The sequence below is a fragment of the Chrysemys picta genome, chromosome 16, assembly GCF_011386835.1.
Source record: "Chrysemys picta bellii isolate R12L10 chromosome 16, ASM1138683v2, whole genome shotgun sequence".
Classification (NCBI taxonomy): Eukaryota; Metazoa; Chordata; order Testudines; family Emydidae; genus Chrysemys; species Chrysemys picta.
In genome coordinates, this window is record NC_088806.1 from 14,392,133 (window position 1) to 14,409,183 (window position 17,051).

A 17,051-nucleotide genomic window follows, 5' to 3' on the forward strand; every position below is an offset into this window, starting at 1 on the left:
GCCTGAATCAGTCTCCATGCACTGGAGAGCAGGACAGATGAAGAAGAGGTGGGAAGTAGCACAGCTGAGTTATAAAAGTGAGATGTAAATATCCCCATTTCCCAGGTTCAGCTCTCTGCCTCTCCAGATGGAAACAACAGCACAACTTAGAGGGGATCATTAACATGTAATGAGTGGGAGCCTAATCATACTCCACTAGGGAATGGTTAGGAGGCACAGAAATCCACATGTGGGACTGGAGTGCTGCAGGATTAACAAATCCTGCACTCAGAAGCCACACAGCTCTTCTATGTCTGACCTAATAGCCACAAAATGAGGCATCATTTAACCAACACTGGGCAGGGATGGCTGAGTCTGGGGACTGATCCTGCTTCAATTGAAGTCAATAAGGCAAGATCAGGCCCTTCAAGACCCTTGAAAGTAGATAGTGTTATTTTACAGTGGGCAAGGTACTTCACAGAAGACAAAAGGAGATACAGTCCCTAACCCAAAGAGTTTGCAAAACAGTGACTTATTTCAGACTAAGGAAACAACAAAGAAAGAATCCATGTAAAGTCTCCAGAAGCAAGGGGTTCTCATGCTGTAGCTGAACTGAAACACAGAATCATTGTTGCCTTAGAATTGTCTCTGAAACAGACAGGAAGACGCCTATATTTGGTTAGTCTATAAGGTGCCACAGGACTCTTTGTTGTTTTTTACATTTGAAAGCGGCAGTACACAGAGCACAGAATGATGAGACCTCTCCGTTACAGAGCTACGTACACCAGTGTGAGGAAGTTCTTGACTGTGAGTTTTTCCACATCCAAACCTTTCCTCAGACACACAGTCAACGGGAGCTTTGGAGAAGTCATGTAGACTCAGCTTAGGAGACTTTTACTCCACAGAGTCATGAATGGATTGCTGTTATCCATAAAGTTGCACTTTGTATCTGGGATAATTAGAATAGAGCTAATCTTCATTTACTGAGTAATTCAAATATAATCAAAATGAGATACTGATGGACTATTCCCTGTTATTCAGCTGTTTCAGAGTCTCGCCTGTGGATGAGGATGACAGAAGGCAGGGAGCTTATCCCACTCTGAGAGACTTAGTGGTAGGTGGCCGCTGACAATGACACATCCCCAAATTGGGAGACGCCTGGGGCCAAGAGCGGTTCCCCATGCTGTCCAGGTAGGCCCACTTTCCCCCGCCTCCTGTCTACTGCCATGCTGATGGTCCCAGCCAGCAGTCTCTCCTCTTGTGGATGTAGATGGGAATGCTCCTTCCATTCAACTGCAATTTGGTACCTTTGGTGTATGCTCTCTATCCACCTTGATGTACTAGCTGGTTTACTCATCAGGCCCTGGTCTTTTACAGTTCCTGCCATGGTTCAGATGGCCACACTGGTGCAGGCAGTGGGATGACAGCAATTCTGGGTCACTATGTACAGGGAAGAGCAAGGTTTGCTCTAGATCAGTGGTTCTGAACTTATTTATCATTGTGGGCCACATATGCGGCCCAAATGTTACCTGGGCCGCAGGGGCCGGGTGGCAGGGCAGCGGCAGACCTGACCCCAGCCCTGGACCCCTGGAGCTCGTGGAGCTGGCCGGCTGCCTGCCCCGGACCCCAGACCACTCGCGGCTGGCCGGGAGCCCGGCCCCTGACCGCATGGCTACCCCGGATCCTGCAGGGCTGGCCGGCAGCCTCAATCAGGACCCCCGCCACACGGTGTAGGCTGGCAGCCCGGACCCCGCCATGCTGGGTGGCGGGGCAGCCTGAACCCCACCGCGCTGGGCAGCCAGGAACCCAGACCCACCTCACGAGCTGGCCTTTAGCACACAGGTGAGCTGGGCCGCAGCTGTGTGCTAATTGGGCCACATGCAGCCCGCGGGTTGACAACTGCTGCTCTAGATGGAAAACACAGGGGAGACATTACATCAGGAGCCAAGTGGTAGGAACCATAGGTGCCGAGTTTCTAATCTGCCGGGTAGGGAGGTGTGTGTGTGCTCCACCCAGGCCCGGCCCCCACTCCACCCGTTCCCCCAATATACCATCCCTGCCCTGCTTCTTCCCACACCTGCCCCGCCCCTTCTCCTCCTCTTCCCATCCCCGCATCGCCTCTTCCCTGCCCAGTTCCACCCCCTCCCCCAAGCGTGCTGCACCCTTGCTCCTCCCCACCAGTGCCTCCTGACACTGTGAAACAGCTGATCCACAGCAGGCTGTAGGCACTGGCTGGGAGGGGGAGGCACTGATTGGTGGGGCCCACCAGCGGGCAGGAGGTGCTGCGGGGAGGGGGAGGTTCTGATAGGGGGCTGCCAGTGGGAGGGCTGCCACTATTTTTTCCCGTGGGCTCCCTGCCTGCTCCAGCACCCACGGAGTCGGCACCTATGGTAGGAACACAATTCCCATGTTGTTCCAACAGGTGGCTGTGTCTTCCAAAGCCACATTCAGCGCAACTGCAAGGCGAGCAAGAAATCGGGGGCAGTGATTGGCTCCCACAAAAAATAATGTTCTTTAAAAAAAATATTTAAATTGCAAAGAGCCCCACTACTCTGAGATATGATCGAAAGGACCCATCTCACAGCACATATTCACCCCATCAGTATACTCATTCCTCAGTCATAAAAGGCAAATCTTGTTGTGGCACTCGGTACCTCAAAGCAGCACCCTGGAACCCCCATATTCCCCCTCATCATATAATGATGATATATTTCATACAAAGCATGCCATGTAAGGTATCATATGAAAAGTCATGATCTGCTGAAACCCATTGTTCTGTCCAAATATGTATATTGGCAGTGTGTATGGAGTTATGAGATTTTGCTCTATGAGGTTACTGAAATGTGTTGCAGTTTGGAGAATCTTCACTGCTAGTTCTCCAGTGACAACGAAGGAGGTAACCCACTCCCAGAAGGGTGTTAAATGACCATGAATCCGCAGGGGTGTTTAATCAAAAGATTTGCAATGCTGTAAGAGGACTGCACAAGTATCACACCGTGGGGGATGCTCAACTCTGTGACTCAGCAAAGCCCACCAGGACATGTCTGGGCTAGTATTTTCCAGGCACATGGACTGAGGGTATAAAATAAGGGACAGTGGCATCATGCGTTGGCCTTTCTCCTCCCCCACCTACGCTGGAAACAACAAGAACGCTGGGAAGACAAAGACTTTGGCAATGAGTTCCATGAGCTAATTGTGGATTATGTGAAAAATATTTCCTTTTATTAGTTTTAAATAAAGCTTGGACAGTTTTGGTGGGAGATAGTGTTTGTTGTTTCTCTGGTACCTTCCAAAATGTAAAACAGCATTACCAAATCTAACATTTTTCAATACAGTATTTGTATTAATCTTGTTTCTATTGAGGGTGCTGCAGCTCTCAACTATGACCCAAGAAAAGACAAAGATGTCTCAACCACCACACACGCCATTTAGGAGTTGATTGTTTAAAATCATCAACCAGTGGCACACTCGGAGAATCTGTGTTATAATACTGGCAATGACCCACCATGCAATGGGCAGGTGGCCCCATTCTGCACAAGCATCAGTTTCTGAGTAGTGCTGTCATGCAGCCCCATGTACAGCCCATTGCAGTAAGCTAGTTTCAATGTGACAGTGGCCTAGAGGAAGGCAGGGAGTTCCCCAAACCTGCAAGGAAAGGTCACTCTTCCAGCTAGATGCAACCCCCACACACACACACTTTTTGGAGACAGCAGCTATTTAATCTTAAAAGGGCAGTCCAGGGCCTAACAAAATCTTAGCTTGTGAGCCCGAGTCACTAGTGAGAGACCCTCCCCCCACTCTCCACGTGCGTGCAGATAGCACGCTTGCCAACTCTTCCATTTGTTTCCTTCAGTCTTGCCTGCGCTGGGCTTCAAACATCTCATACCCGTTCACACCCCTGGTTCAGGCACACATTGGGTTATCTATTCCCTGCAACCAGGTCTGAAATGATGGAGATTCAGAGCCAGGTGTCATCAAATGCAGAGTACACCACAGATCAGATTTCCTCACTGACTCTCCTAATGGTCTCATATCCATGTTGAGCAGGAGTGTGGCCAAAACTGAACCCCTGCAGTAAACCTCATGAGGAAGCCCTTGGGGCATAAGAAGAAATTGCTTTGGGATTTGCCAGCTAGGAACAAATGGAATCTTTCAAGACCAACTCCATCCACTGCTATAGTGACAGCAGACAACCCAATAAAATCTCATGGCCAACGGTGCAAAAGGCAAATGACAGATCTAATAAGAGGAGCTCGGACACTCTCTCCTCATCCTTTGTTAGCAGAAGGTCATCCACCAATCCAGTTTGAACCCCGTGCCTAGGACTAAAACCAGACTGAGCTGGGTCCAAGAAATCAGATCATTCCAGAAATTGCTAGAGTTGACCCCTACCATCCTGTCAATGACGTTTTCTAAAAATGGGAGTGTCTGTCCAGATCGATAGCTAGTGAGCTCATCAGCATCAAGCAATGGTTTCTTTAGCTAAGGCTGCACACGTTTCCCGAATTACTGGGCTGCCTGCCCAGGGGCTGGGAGCCAGGCAGGACATGGATCCAAATCACAGACTTCAGCCTAGGCACCCCTACCACTTGCAGAAGCTCAGTGAGTGAGACTGGCCAAAGCTCAAGCAGAGAAGAACTAGGTCATGACTCTATCTGCCCAGAAGCAGCCACCTGAATCCAGATATGAAAAACTTTCTCTGCAACATAAATTCTTCATAAGGAAACTCAGCTCTGTAACCGGTAGGAGGCAGCATGAATTCACCACCCTGCCACTGGCTCTAAACATATCTGCTGCGCCTCCTTTCGTGGATGCTCTGGTTGTACCTCCCAGACCCTGCACATACACCTTCAAAAACTCTGTGCCGCAATCAGTGGGTTCAGTTCAAGACCCACCCACCGGTGCCCTCTTGCTTCAGCTACAGCAGGCTACTTGCAACCTATGCTGCACTGTGCGGGCAACGCTGGCAGGGAGGGCATTCAGGTGCCACCAGTGCAGTACAGTCCCCCCCAGACTCCAGCACAATGCTGTGTGGCTGAACAAAACCTTCCTCAGACCCATCTGGAATCCTGGAGGCTCTATCTAGGGTATCCTGGGAGGACACTGCCTGCAGCATGGGAGCATCCCCACTCAAAGCACAGGAGATGGTGGCCTGTCCCAGATAAGGGGAATGTTGTCACTACCCACATTCTTACCCCGCTCCCTGTGGTTACTCCAGGTGTGTGCTTTGATTTTCTCACTTGAATCTCAGTAGAGGGGCTAAGGAAACAGTTTATTTATTATACATGTATGCAATGATGACAAATTGCTTCACTCTGTAACACGACAGTCTGCTGATCCTCCATCATTCAACCCCATCCTTGTAACAAAGCACGTAGGGACAGCACCACGGCAGGTGAGCTCCTGCGTCTTCGGGAAGCTGCCAGACAAATTCAGCAGCAAGATTCAGCACAAATACCAGCCGCACAGGCCATCTGTCTTCTCCTTCAGGTCCTCAAAGTCCTCCCAGAACAATGTGGCCACCCAGCATACCATTGAAACTGCTCTAAAACCTAAACCCCGGACAGGGCAGTCACCTCAGCCCTGCAATGACTGGAGTGTGGAGGTTACCACACCAAACAGTTCCTCTTCTGTCTCTGGTGTTTTCTGCAGTCCCCCAGCCCTCATTCCCTCCTCTGAACACCCGTTCAACGAGACGGAGGAAGCCAAGCTAGAGTATAATCTCCTGATGACCAGTGGTCACGCTCTCACTATACCGCCTCATTTCAACTTTTGAGCTCAATTTTTGGCTTTAGGGGATTTTTGAAGCTCTCAGGACTGACTCCAAAATCTCAGAAACTTCAAGGATACCTCACCCATGGGGGCCCATTCTTCACAGCCAAGTAGATTGGAGAAAGGCCTTACTACCTGCCATTGTAGACAGGCATGGCTGTCACACAGACCTGCCCAGGCATCAGAAAGTGAACTGCCTGACTGGCCATTCCCTTCCAGGTGCATGGTGAGCTGGGGCTCCAGACTCAGGCACACTCGTGTGAGCAGAATGAGAAGTGGGTGGAAGGCTCACTAGTGCAAGCACCTTGTTTCTGAACAGTGCAGAGGAAAGGGTCACATTTTGTCCATTAACTCAAGGCCCTGCACGAGCTTCCTTATTCCCTGCAGCAGAGGAGACAACTTTCTAATGTGCTGGGAGGTGCTCAACCCCTGGCTCTGCCCCCACTCCACCCCTTCCCACCGCCGCTCCACCTCTTCCCATCCCCTGAGCGCACCGTGCCCTTGCTCTCCCCCCCAGTGCCACCTGGATGCCAGGGAACAGCTGATCACAGCAGACGGGAGGAACTGGGAGAAGGAGGTGCTGATCAGCAGGGATGTTGGTGGGTTCTCAGCACCCACCATTCTTTTCCTGGGGGTGCTCCAGCCCCAGAGCACCCATGGAGTCGGCACCTATGCCCTATAGTGCCTGGCTGGGTGAGAGGGGAGCCTTGCCCCCAACCTCTCCACAGGGCTCCTGGCAGCCATGACCAGGCAGGCTTGTTTTCCAGCTGCACCTAACCAGAAGATTGTGAATGTGTCTTTCATAGAATATCAGGGCTGGAAGGGACCTCAGGAGGTCATGTAGTCCAACCCCCTGCTCAAAGCAGGGCCAATCCCCAGACAGATTTTTGCCCCAGATCCCTAAATGGCTCCCTCAAGGATTGAACTCACAACCCTGGGGTTAGCAGGCCAATGCTCAAACCACTGAGCTATCCCTCCCCCATCTACAGGAGCTTTGTTAGTTGATCTGCCTTTGTCCCCTCGAGGTTGGGCCCTGCAATGTGTTCTTGATGGCGCTACACCTTAAGCCTAGCTGAAACTCAAGCTGATGCCGAATGTGCAGGCTGCTTGTAATATGGTGCCTCACGATGGCAGCACAATGCCAGCACTCCATGAGCAGTCTGCCTGTGGCTTTCTGGGTGGAGCTCCAGGTGTTGTCTTTGACCTACAAAGCCCTAATCAGCTTGGTACCTGCCTTCTTGAAAGACCATCTGTCCCTGTGCCACACGGCCGTGGCTGCAGTCAGATGCCCCTCAGTTCAGAAGGGGGGGGGCTGCTTTCCTGTGGAATGCTTCTCCCATACCCAGAGCTGGCTGACCTGGGTGCGTCACCACACCCATGAGACTGAGTGGCCATTGGGGGAGTGCAAAGGCAGCGGAGGGAGGGATTTTTCTTAGGGGAGAGCTGCAATGGGGGGCATGGGCATATGGCTGGGGACGGCTGAGATGTTGGGGGGGGCAGGCAGTTATGCTACAGCTTAGGCAATGCATATTTGTAGCTCCTATTACTGGGTTTTTAAGTGTCCCTCCAGGGTGCCCAGAGCTTTGGTGCTGGGCTTCCTCTACATTGAAATCGAAATAAAGTTGTGGCACACCTGCTGCTCCTGTGCAGGAGAGTAAGGGAGGGCAAGACAACTCTTTACTCCGCAGCACCAGCTACCCGCATCGTGGGGGAGGAGAACAGCCTCCACAGTGGCACTATTCCCTGTCTCTCCCTGCTTCCCTGTGTCACGAGCAAACCAGCTGCCCCAGACCCAGGGCCTTCACAAACCACCTTCCCTGGAGCAGCAGGAGCCAGGCAGCCGACGGTGACTCTCCAAGCTGTGCTCCTGGGGTGCTGTGACAACACGCTGCCCCGCCTTGGGGCTTGTGGCAAAGCCAGAATTCAGTCCTAGTGGTGTAAATTACAGAGAATTTGCCAACACTCCAGTTTGAACATAATCCCCACAAGTCACTTGTTTTTCAAAATCAGACAAACAACCTCCCCCTGAAAGGAGAAATAAATCAGCGGTGAAGAAAGACACATAAAACAAGTGCCCCATCAGATCAGTTGTTGCTAAGCAATATATTCCCAGTCTCCAAGAAAGAGAGAGGTCACTGCTCAGCAATAAACTAAGCCTAGAGGACACAAACTCTTGGGCGATGTAGAGAGACACTTTATAACGGAGAAACATTTTATAACCAAGCGACTCCTTCCTCTTCTGTCTGATGGGCTAATGAAGATGAATGTGTAGGATGCGATGTTGGCACCCAGCTACGGTCTCAGGTCACCCCAATATCTATAGAGCCTCTTGGAGAACATCCATCGTAATTCCCAGCCTCCCCATGGGAAAGATGCAGAAAGCTCCTGAAGCCAAAGTGATGATCACATCAACAAACTGTATTATAGAACAAACATACAGCATGAGCGGGATCCCTGGAAGGCCGGGCTTTCTTCATGACCAGAACTAACACATGAGAGTTCACCATAACTGGGGTGCACTATAATTACTCCGCTGCATCATCCTCCAGCATTCATGAACTGAAGGCACTGTTTGTGCAAGACCTCCCTCCCCCATCCACATGTAATGGGGAGAGAGATTAGCAGCCAATGCCCAGTTTGAACATAATCTCCACAATTCCCTTATTTCTCAAAATCAGACGAACAACCCCCCTTACTCTCCTCCCCTTCTCTAAAACCTTGCAGAAGACTCCTGTGGCTTCAATGATCCACACAGATCCTTCCTTCACTAGCCCTGCAGATCCACACAGATCCTTCCTCCACTAGCCCTCTCACCAGCAACCACGCACCGCACCATAACAACTCTAACTCAGGAACCAACCCATGCAACAAACCTCGATGCCAACTCTGCCCACATATCTACACCAGCAACACCATCACAGGACCTAACCAGATCAGCTACAACATCACCGGCTCATTCACCTGCACGTCCACCAATGTTACATATGCCATCATATGCCAGCAATGCCCCTCTGCTATGTACATTGGCCAAACTGGACAGTCACTACGCAAGAGGATAAATGGACACAAGTCAGATATCAGGAATGGCAATATACAAAAACCTGTAGGAGAACACTTCAACCTCCCTGGCCACACAATAGCAGACGTTAAGGTAGCCATCTTACAGCAAAAAAACTTCAGGACCAGACTCCAAAGAGAAACTGCTGAGCTCCAGTTCATTTGCAAATTTGACACCATCAGATCAGGATTAAACAAAGACTGTGAATGGCTAGCCAACTACAGAAGCAGTTTCTCCTCCCTTGGTGTTCACACCTCAACTGCTAGCACAGCACCTCACCCTCCCTGATTGAACTAACCTCGTTATCTCCACACTGATTTATACCTGCCTCTGGAGATTTCCATTACTTGCATCTGAAGAAGTGAGGTTCTTACCCACGAAATCTTATGTTCCCAATACTTCTGTTAGTCTTAAAGGTGCCACAGGACCCTCTGTTGCTTTTTACAGATTCAGACTAACACGGCTACCCCTCTGATACTAGCCCTGCAGAGACTCTCCCAGAAAGATAACAGCCTCAGGCCACTCTCCACACTTAACTGGATTCCCAAGGTAGTATCTGGCTCTGGAAACCCATCAATGGAGAGCAGAGAAGGGAGAGTTAGACATAGAGCTAGCCTGGAAGCATGGGGTCTCTAAATGGCTGGGCCTGGTCTCAAGCTAACCCCCAGGGAACCCAAACTAGAGCAAGCACCAGCAAACATGCTCTAGGGAACCATCTCACAGTGACTCCGGGAGCTTGTTCCTGTACCAATATCTACTATCAAGAAGTATCCCTAAAAGTTCTTGGCTATTATGGCTAGTCTGCTCCTTCGGAGGCCCCCAAATAACTGAGGTACTTTACTGCAGAGATGCTGCCATAAACAGCAATGGGTGTCTTTTGCTTAGATCATGCAATGGAATACTATAGGACAAAGACAGCCACCTGCTTGGTCTTGTATACAGCTGTTCATTTAGAACAAGCACAAGTTCACGGTCTGGAAGACTACATCCAGGAGCGAGCTCTATATCGCAGAGGATAAGCCACGACTCCTCATCTTAGTTACACATTCCCAGTGCCTGGTGTTCTCGCCCACTCTGACAAGTGAGTGAGCAAGCAACAACCAGGATTGCCATCGCTAATTGACATGAGCCAGGCACATACACAAAGGACCTGGGATGGGGAAAACCCTACAAATGATTCCAAAGATTCAGGCCCCAAGGAATTCTGTTTTAAGCTTACAAGTCCAGTCAATCATAATACTGTGCCAGACATTGTCATTACCAGCCGCCAGAGTCAGAGAAAAGAGAGGCCTTGAATGAAGCACTGAGATTGTATCAAAGACCTAGAGGTGAATTATGACAGCCCAAGAGATGGGAGCAGAAATGAAGAATCAAGCAATCACCTGTACCAATCCACATAATACCCTAGAAGTCACCACCAGGATATTTTAACACTTCAGCAAAGAAGAGTTGCACATCGAGATGGCCAGCTACAGAGGAGGACACAAAGGTCTAAGAATACAAGAATGTACATGGGGATGGAGGAACATTTCAGAAACGTAATCCTTCCATTGGCTGCTGTTCTAGAACTACCAAAGAATAACATGGCAGCAGCTCATCTCTGAGTCCTTCACACAATCCTGACCTTTTCCAGGGCGTTTGTGCATATCACACCATTAGTAGTATGACTGATTTTAGGTAGATGTGCAGAAGTTTCCGTTTCTTATTTTTCTGTTGAGCGGGATACTCAAGAAATCATGCATATGTACCACACGGACAAATAGACAGACAGATGTGACTGCCAAAATGAGGTGCCCTGCAAGTTAAAACCTTCCATCACTAACTCCGTCAGCGCTGAAATCAGCAAGCCATAAGGTGGCAGGGTTCAATATGCTTCTTGCTCAGCCATCTGCATGATGTTATATGATATCAGGCTAGCCATTCTTATGATTTATTCAAATGCTCATTACAGTCAATCTATTTTTACACAGAGGTGATGATATTCGCTGATAACGGTTAATCATTTATAATTCCATGGACTAGTTAGATGCCAATGTACTATTAAAGGGAATTCTACCAGGCGCCTTCAGAGATGCAGCAAATTGCCAAAAACTGAGTTTCGAATGTACCTTGGGAGGGCTTAAAACTCCACATAAGGAAGTCAATCTTGGCTGACGCCCACCGAACAAACTCAGCCATCTACACTCATCCCATCATGGGAGAGAACGAGCGCTCAGCTAGCCCTCACGGCAGGAGAGACAAGGGCTACAGGAAATCTGCCTCTTTGCCAGGGCCGGCTCCAGCATTTCTGCCGCCCCAAGCAAAAAAAAAAAAAAAAAGCCGCGATCAGCGGCGGCGGCAGTTCAGCAGCAGGTCCTTCGCTCCTAGAGGGAGTGAGGGACCTGCCGCCCCCGAATTGCCGCAGGTGCCGCCCCTCTCCCTTGGCCGTCCCAAGCACCTGCTTGTTAACCTGGTGCCTGGAGCCGGCCCTGCTCTTTGCTGTTTTACCAACCTCTTCTCCTCTCCATCAGTCACCCATCTCTACTGCACCAAGCCACGCTGGGTGAGGTCCCCATGCCAAGGAGTGCCACACAGATGGGTGGGCTTTTATAAGACTGTTTCTTGTGATTCTGACCTGTGGCTGGCAGGGGTGTTTGCCTGCGAGCAGGTGTGGCCAGGAGATATAACTTCTTCTGTAACCACAGGGGCGGTTGTATATAAATCGTGCAACAAGCAGCCAAGTAAATTATCCACAGGAGGTGGCCTAGTCCCTTCACATACACACAAATGTCGGAACAGGGCAGGCCAGAACCTCTGTTCAGTGAAAATGGCAGGGCTTGGCCCTTCACCTCCACACAGAGAGGAAATCTTTCTGCTACATGTGTCAGGTTCAGACTAGTTAAACTTGTGCCAACCATGTACTGCAGTAGAGTAATTACACACACGGTATATGAAGTCTACCTTAAAGCACAATCAATAAAGACTAATTAAATAGAATGTCATATTACAGGGCTCCTTTGTCACATTCAGACTAATCTAATTAGAATTTCACTGTATTTTAAATCCTGACTAGTTCATTGTTAGATGTTTCATTACCCAGTGCGGTGCAGCCAAATATCAAATTTCTGGCTCGATCTTTAACCCATAACCTCAATGAAAGACAGGAGAAAATGCCAATCAAAGTTACTTACAGTTCGGGGACTCTTTCAGTGGATCAGCGTGAAGGACAGAGGAGCCTCAGGATCCGACCCCAGACGGTACCTGCTGATATTTTAAAAACGGTTTTTATTAGAGAGGAAATTACTAGAATGAGAGCAGACGTCAGAGCAAAAATGAACACCCTGGGATGGATCTGTGAGGTGGGATAAACTCAACATGGAGCTCAGTTCCTAGGCTCAAAGTATGCACGTGTTGTCCTGTACATCAGCTGACCAGGACGCAAGGGCTACAGGGAGCAAACTGCCACATACATCCCAACCACCCCTCCTGCAGGGAGCAAGCTGCGCCCCCAACACGCTCTTCTGGTAGCGCTATAATTGTGCCCTTAAAGTAGAAATGGGTGAAAGTAAGAATTTCTGAATTAAATTAGGGCAAAGTTGCTGTCCTGACAATTTCTGTGCATTTTGGAGGCTAAAAACACCCTGTGTTAAAAGAATATTATTCAAGTTGCAAAATCAAAAACTCAAAAGTTAGGAAATGCAAGAACTAAGGTTGCCCAGACAACGCTAATTTGCCCCCCCTCATGTGTATGCATTAATTATGTTAGTTACGTGATCACATACTAGTTCTTCCACGGGACTTCTCATTTAGTGCACAGGCCTATTTGGTCCCCATGTACATGATGGATCCTTGAAAGGGATCAATTTAGTAAACTAGAAAGGGTCTCCCCCTCTTCAGATAGGAATGACCAGGAAAAACCACAGGGATCAACAGATTCCAGAGGACAACAAATGAAAGAACAGAACAGGAGTGAGGTCATAAGTTTACAATCAGGATTCTAGAAGGAGACACCACGCAGAGAACCCCAGACATCCCCTGCTCCTTAGTTTGTGCAACTCCATAAAGAGCACATTGCTGGGTCTAATTTGGAGATGCCAAAGGCCTGGATCATTGGAGCGAGGCCCTCACACCTTTCCTGACAAGGGCAAATGAAAGACACTGCTGGTCACCACTGCTACCTGAGCAACTAGGAACAACTGAGGACCCAATATTGCTCCCGCAATTGCAACCCCCTTAAAACAAGTGATGGGCAACACCTCAGTTGAGGAGACTCCCCTAATCTCCACCATTTCTTACACTTTCTTCTCCCGATCATCACGCATTCTCTTGGTCTTCACTGACTCAAACCTCAGCCATGTAGCCCTCCTACAAGCCCCAGATGCTCAACTACCTGGTTAGGTCAGAGAGAAGAGACACATTGCTGAGTGTCACCAGCATGTTTCACTCTTCCTCCAAGGCCAGCTGGTGGGAATCCTGGAGTACGAGGCTACACACAGGGAAACCATTCCCAACAACATTCTTTTTAAACTCTTCAAACCCTTCCAGAGTAGCTGTTGGTAATGCAAGGTGTTCTCTGCAAAGAATTCTGCCGGGGCTGGGAGGGACAAAGGTTTCCTTGGGGTATTTGTAATGCTTTGCAAATAGGAAACACTATCCAACTGAATTTATCTGCCACGTAGGCACCTTGATGCACAATTCAAGATGAAGAGAGGCTACGAAGCACAGAGGTAGTTCATCAGCTAATCATCCTCAGAAATTAGCCACAGAAATGTAAGTATCTTCTTGATGGAGGAAGCCTGTACACATGTAGGGTTGCCAGGGACTTTCTAATTGCACAAAACTAAACACCCTTGCCCTGCCCCTGCCCCACCCCTTCCTTGAGGTCACGCCCTTTCTCTGAGGCCCTGCCTCCACTCACTCCAGCCCCCCTGCCTCTGGCACTCACTCTCCCCCACCCTCACTCACTTTGACCGGGCTGGGGCAGGGGGTTGGGGTGCAGAAAGGGAGGGGACTCAGGACTGGGGTACGGGCTTGGGGTGCGAAAGGGAGTGCGGGAGCAGGCTCTGTGAGGGAGTTTGGGTGCTGGAGGGGGTTCCGACCTGGGGCAGGAGGTTGGGGTGTGGGTGTGGGTTCCGGGTCTTGGAGGGAGTTAGGTGTGGGAGGGGACTCCCACCTGGGGCAGGAGGTTGGGGTGTGGGTGGGGGGTCTTGGAGGGAGTTAGGGTGTGGGAGGGAGTTTCGATCTGGGGCAAGAGGTTGGGGTGTGGGTGGCGGGTCTGGGAGGGAGTTAGGGTGTAGGAGGGGGTTCTGATCTGGGGCAGGAGGTTCAGGGTGTGGGCTCCAGCCGGGCGGCGCTTACATCAGGCGGCTCCTGGTTGGTGGTGTAGTGGGGCTAAGGCAGCCTCTCTGCCTGCCCTGGTGCTACGCAGCTCTCGGAAGCAGCCGGCATATCCGGTTCCTAGGCGGAGACACGGCCAGGTGGCTCTGCTCAGTGCACGCTGCCCATGTTCACAGGCGCCGCCCCCATAGATCCAATTGGCTGGGTTCTCACACAATGGGAGCTGCAGAGCCAGTGCTCGGGGCAGCCTGCAGAGCTTCCCTGATCGCCCTTGCGCCTAAGGGCCAGACATGCCGGGCGCTTCTGGGGAGCTGCATGGAGCCAGGGCAGGCAGGGAGCCTGCCTTAGCCCTGCTGCACCGCCAACCGGACTTTTAACAGCTGGTCAAAAACCGGACACCTGGCAACTCTATACACATGGCACAAGAGACACCAAACAGAAGAGACACATGGCTCCTCTCCCTTTAACCTCTGAGCATTGGAAGGATTAAACAGGAAGAAATGAGGGAAGAATATCCTTTTGTAGTTTATTTCTTCCTGTTGTCCCAAACTCCCTTTGGAAGCTACACTTACGATAGATCGGCAGTGCTGTGATTGATGCAGCCGTGTCAATTTAGGGGGCCGCTAAATCGATCGCAGAGTGCTCTCCCGGCGACTCCAGTATTCCACCTCCCCGAGAAGAGTAAGGGAAGTCAGCGAGAGAGCGTCTCCCGTCGACCCAGTGTTGTAAGTTGACCTAAGCTACGTTGACGTTATTCACGTAACTGGCGCAGCGTAACTTAGGTCGACTTATCGTGGTAGTGTAGACCAGCCTCTGTGCCAACTGGCTGCAACTATGTCAACCTCCCAAATGCTAAGTGGAGCCTCCTCTTTGCTGTTCGTGCTGCACATGAGAGATGACAGCTCCTTAACATTGCTGCCAAATCACATTGCACAAATTCAGGGAGCTTCAGAACCACGTGAGGGAAGAATGTCCTTGGGTCAGGAAGAACAAGTCAATGAAGGTCTTTGCCCTTTTCTCTTTACAGGAGCACAGGCCTGTGGAGCTGTGCAACTCCCCAGGACTGACAAAGCAGACTGCGTCACATTCTCCTTTGTAGGAACACGTCGCTGGCTATTTCACGGACAGGACAGAGCCCACTACCACCTCCACCAGCTGCTACCGTTACCTGAGTAGCAGCAGCTGAGGTCTCCAGAGGGCAGCTGCTTCCAGAGTCAGACAGCAGAGCTTTATGCAAAGGAAACCCAGAAGGGGCCTTTCTTCTTACTCAGCTTTGCAAAAAATAATAAATAAAAATATGCCCTCACTGAGCCTAGCAACGTTCCAGAATAGAGACAGGGAGCTGACTCACATCCCCCTTTGGAGAGAGCCCACCTTTTATTCCCGGTGTTTCCCTTTGGAAACACAGAGAACTTTGCTAGTTTTCCCTTAGTGCAACTTCACTGGCTAAATCGCAGGACTCCTGATTTGCTCCAGCATCTGTGATAGGAGATTCAGGTTCAGTTTCAAATGCCAGAACACAACAGGAATAGAATAGCTCTTTAGACACAGAATGTAGTGTAACAAAGGGCCCTGCGGATTCCTTACTTACCCTCTCTGTGGCTAGGAGAAAGACACATGAAGGAGCACATAGCCACATCTTTCCATCTCTTTGCAGGTTGTGCAAAATTATAACATTTCAATCAACTCTACGTTCTAGCTGCAAATAGAGAGGCTTTCAGACAAAGGTAAATAACATGCAAGGCGCAATGTGCTATTTCAGAGTCCCATAACATAGGCGAATTGGCCAGTGTGAGGCTGTTCACATCAGCTCTAGACAAAGAAGCTGAATGAGGTCTCAGAAATAGAGATATATGGAGAGAGGGAATGTGGCCAAACTTTACTCTTTGTCCCCAGTTTAATAAGCCGTTAGTGAAATAACCAGTTACGGGAAAGCACTCCATTATTTTCTAATTGGTACATTTATTCATGGCACTTTGTCCCACAGAGGGATGCAAAACGACAAGGAAGCAGCACTACCTGAAAAGGGCAAAAAGCTCGGCAAAGGTACCAGAAGTTTAGCTGCTCCCCAAGACCCTTGTAAAAGGCAAGGATTCCCCAACTCCAGCTCCAACACACTATTCCGTACTTTTAGGGCAAGTAGGTCACTGTCATGAGACACTGAGTGTCCTCTGTATGCACAGTAACAGTGTGACCACCACACTGAGCAGAAGTCTTCACTGAGCTGCTAACAGTGACACTCGGGTCTGTGTAGTAATGCTTAGTTTAGAACCCAGCAACTTGTATGAGCGGTTTGGATTATTCCTTCCCATTTGCATTACTTTGCTTTCGCCAACAACTCATTTCCTCTGTCTTCTGGCTGCCTATGCATCTAACTTGGGCCTTTACCCAGCAAGGCACACGCATAACTTTCAGCCCTTCTGGAGTTACACTGACCTCAGTGGAATTACTCATGTGCATAAAGTCACACACATGCATAAGTGCTTTGCTAGAGTAGGGCCTTGGTCAGGCCCAGCCTTCTCTATTCTTGACTAATCTAAATAATTTTGTGTCACCTGCAGATTTTGCCATCTCATTTGTTGTGTTTCGTTTTCAGACCATGATACAAATATTAAACCAAACTGATGTGAGACCAGCACCTTAGGGCACCCATCTTTAACTTTGTATTATGTTGGAAATTGTCCATTTAGTCCTGCTCTTTTTCTTTCTCAGATCCAGTTTCTAATCCATGGTTGTACTTTAGCTCTCATCCCATGATTAGTTACCTAATTTTAGTAGCTTCTTGGAGGGGCCATTGAAAGCAGACATAAATGACATTAAATGGTTCTCCTTTAGCCATTATTTTGTTGACATGCTCAATAATTCAACTAGATTAAAGCATAATTTTCCTTTACAAAGCCATGGTGCTTTATCATGATCATATCCT

General features: G+C 49.5%; 1 protein-coding gene across 27 annotated transcripts in view; it reads right to left on the minus strand.

Moving 5' to 3' along the window:
* The window catches only part of PKNOX2 (PBX/knotted 1 homeobox 2), a 658,041-nt gene that overhangs the window by 557,138 nt on the left and 83,852 nt on the right, over positions 1–17,051 (minus strand). For 25 of the 27 annotated variants that reach the window (XR_010593235.1, XM_065570190.1, XM_065570188.1 and 22 more), the window contains exon 2: positions 11,980–12,052. The gene's annotated coding sequence lies outside the window, so the exon portion shown is untranslated. The remainder of the gene's footprint in view (positions 1–11,979; positions 12,053–17,051) is intronic. The other 2 variants (XM_065570180.1, XM_065570175.1) reach the window with 1 other exon arrangement.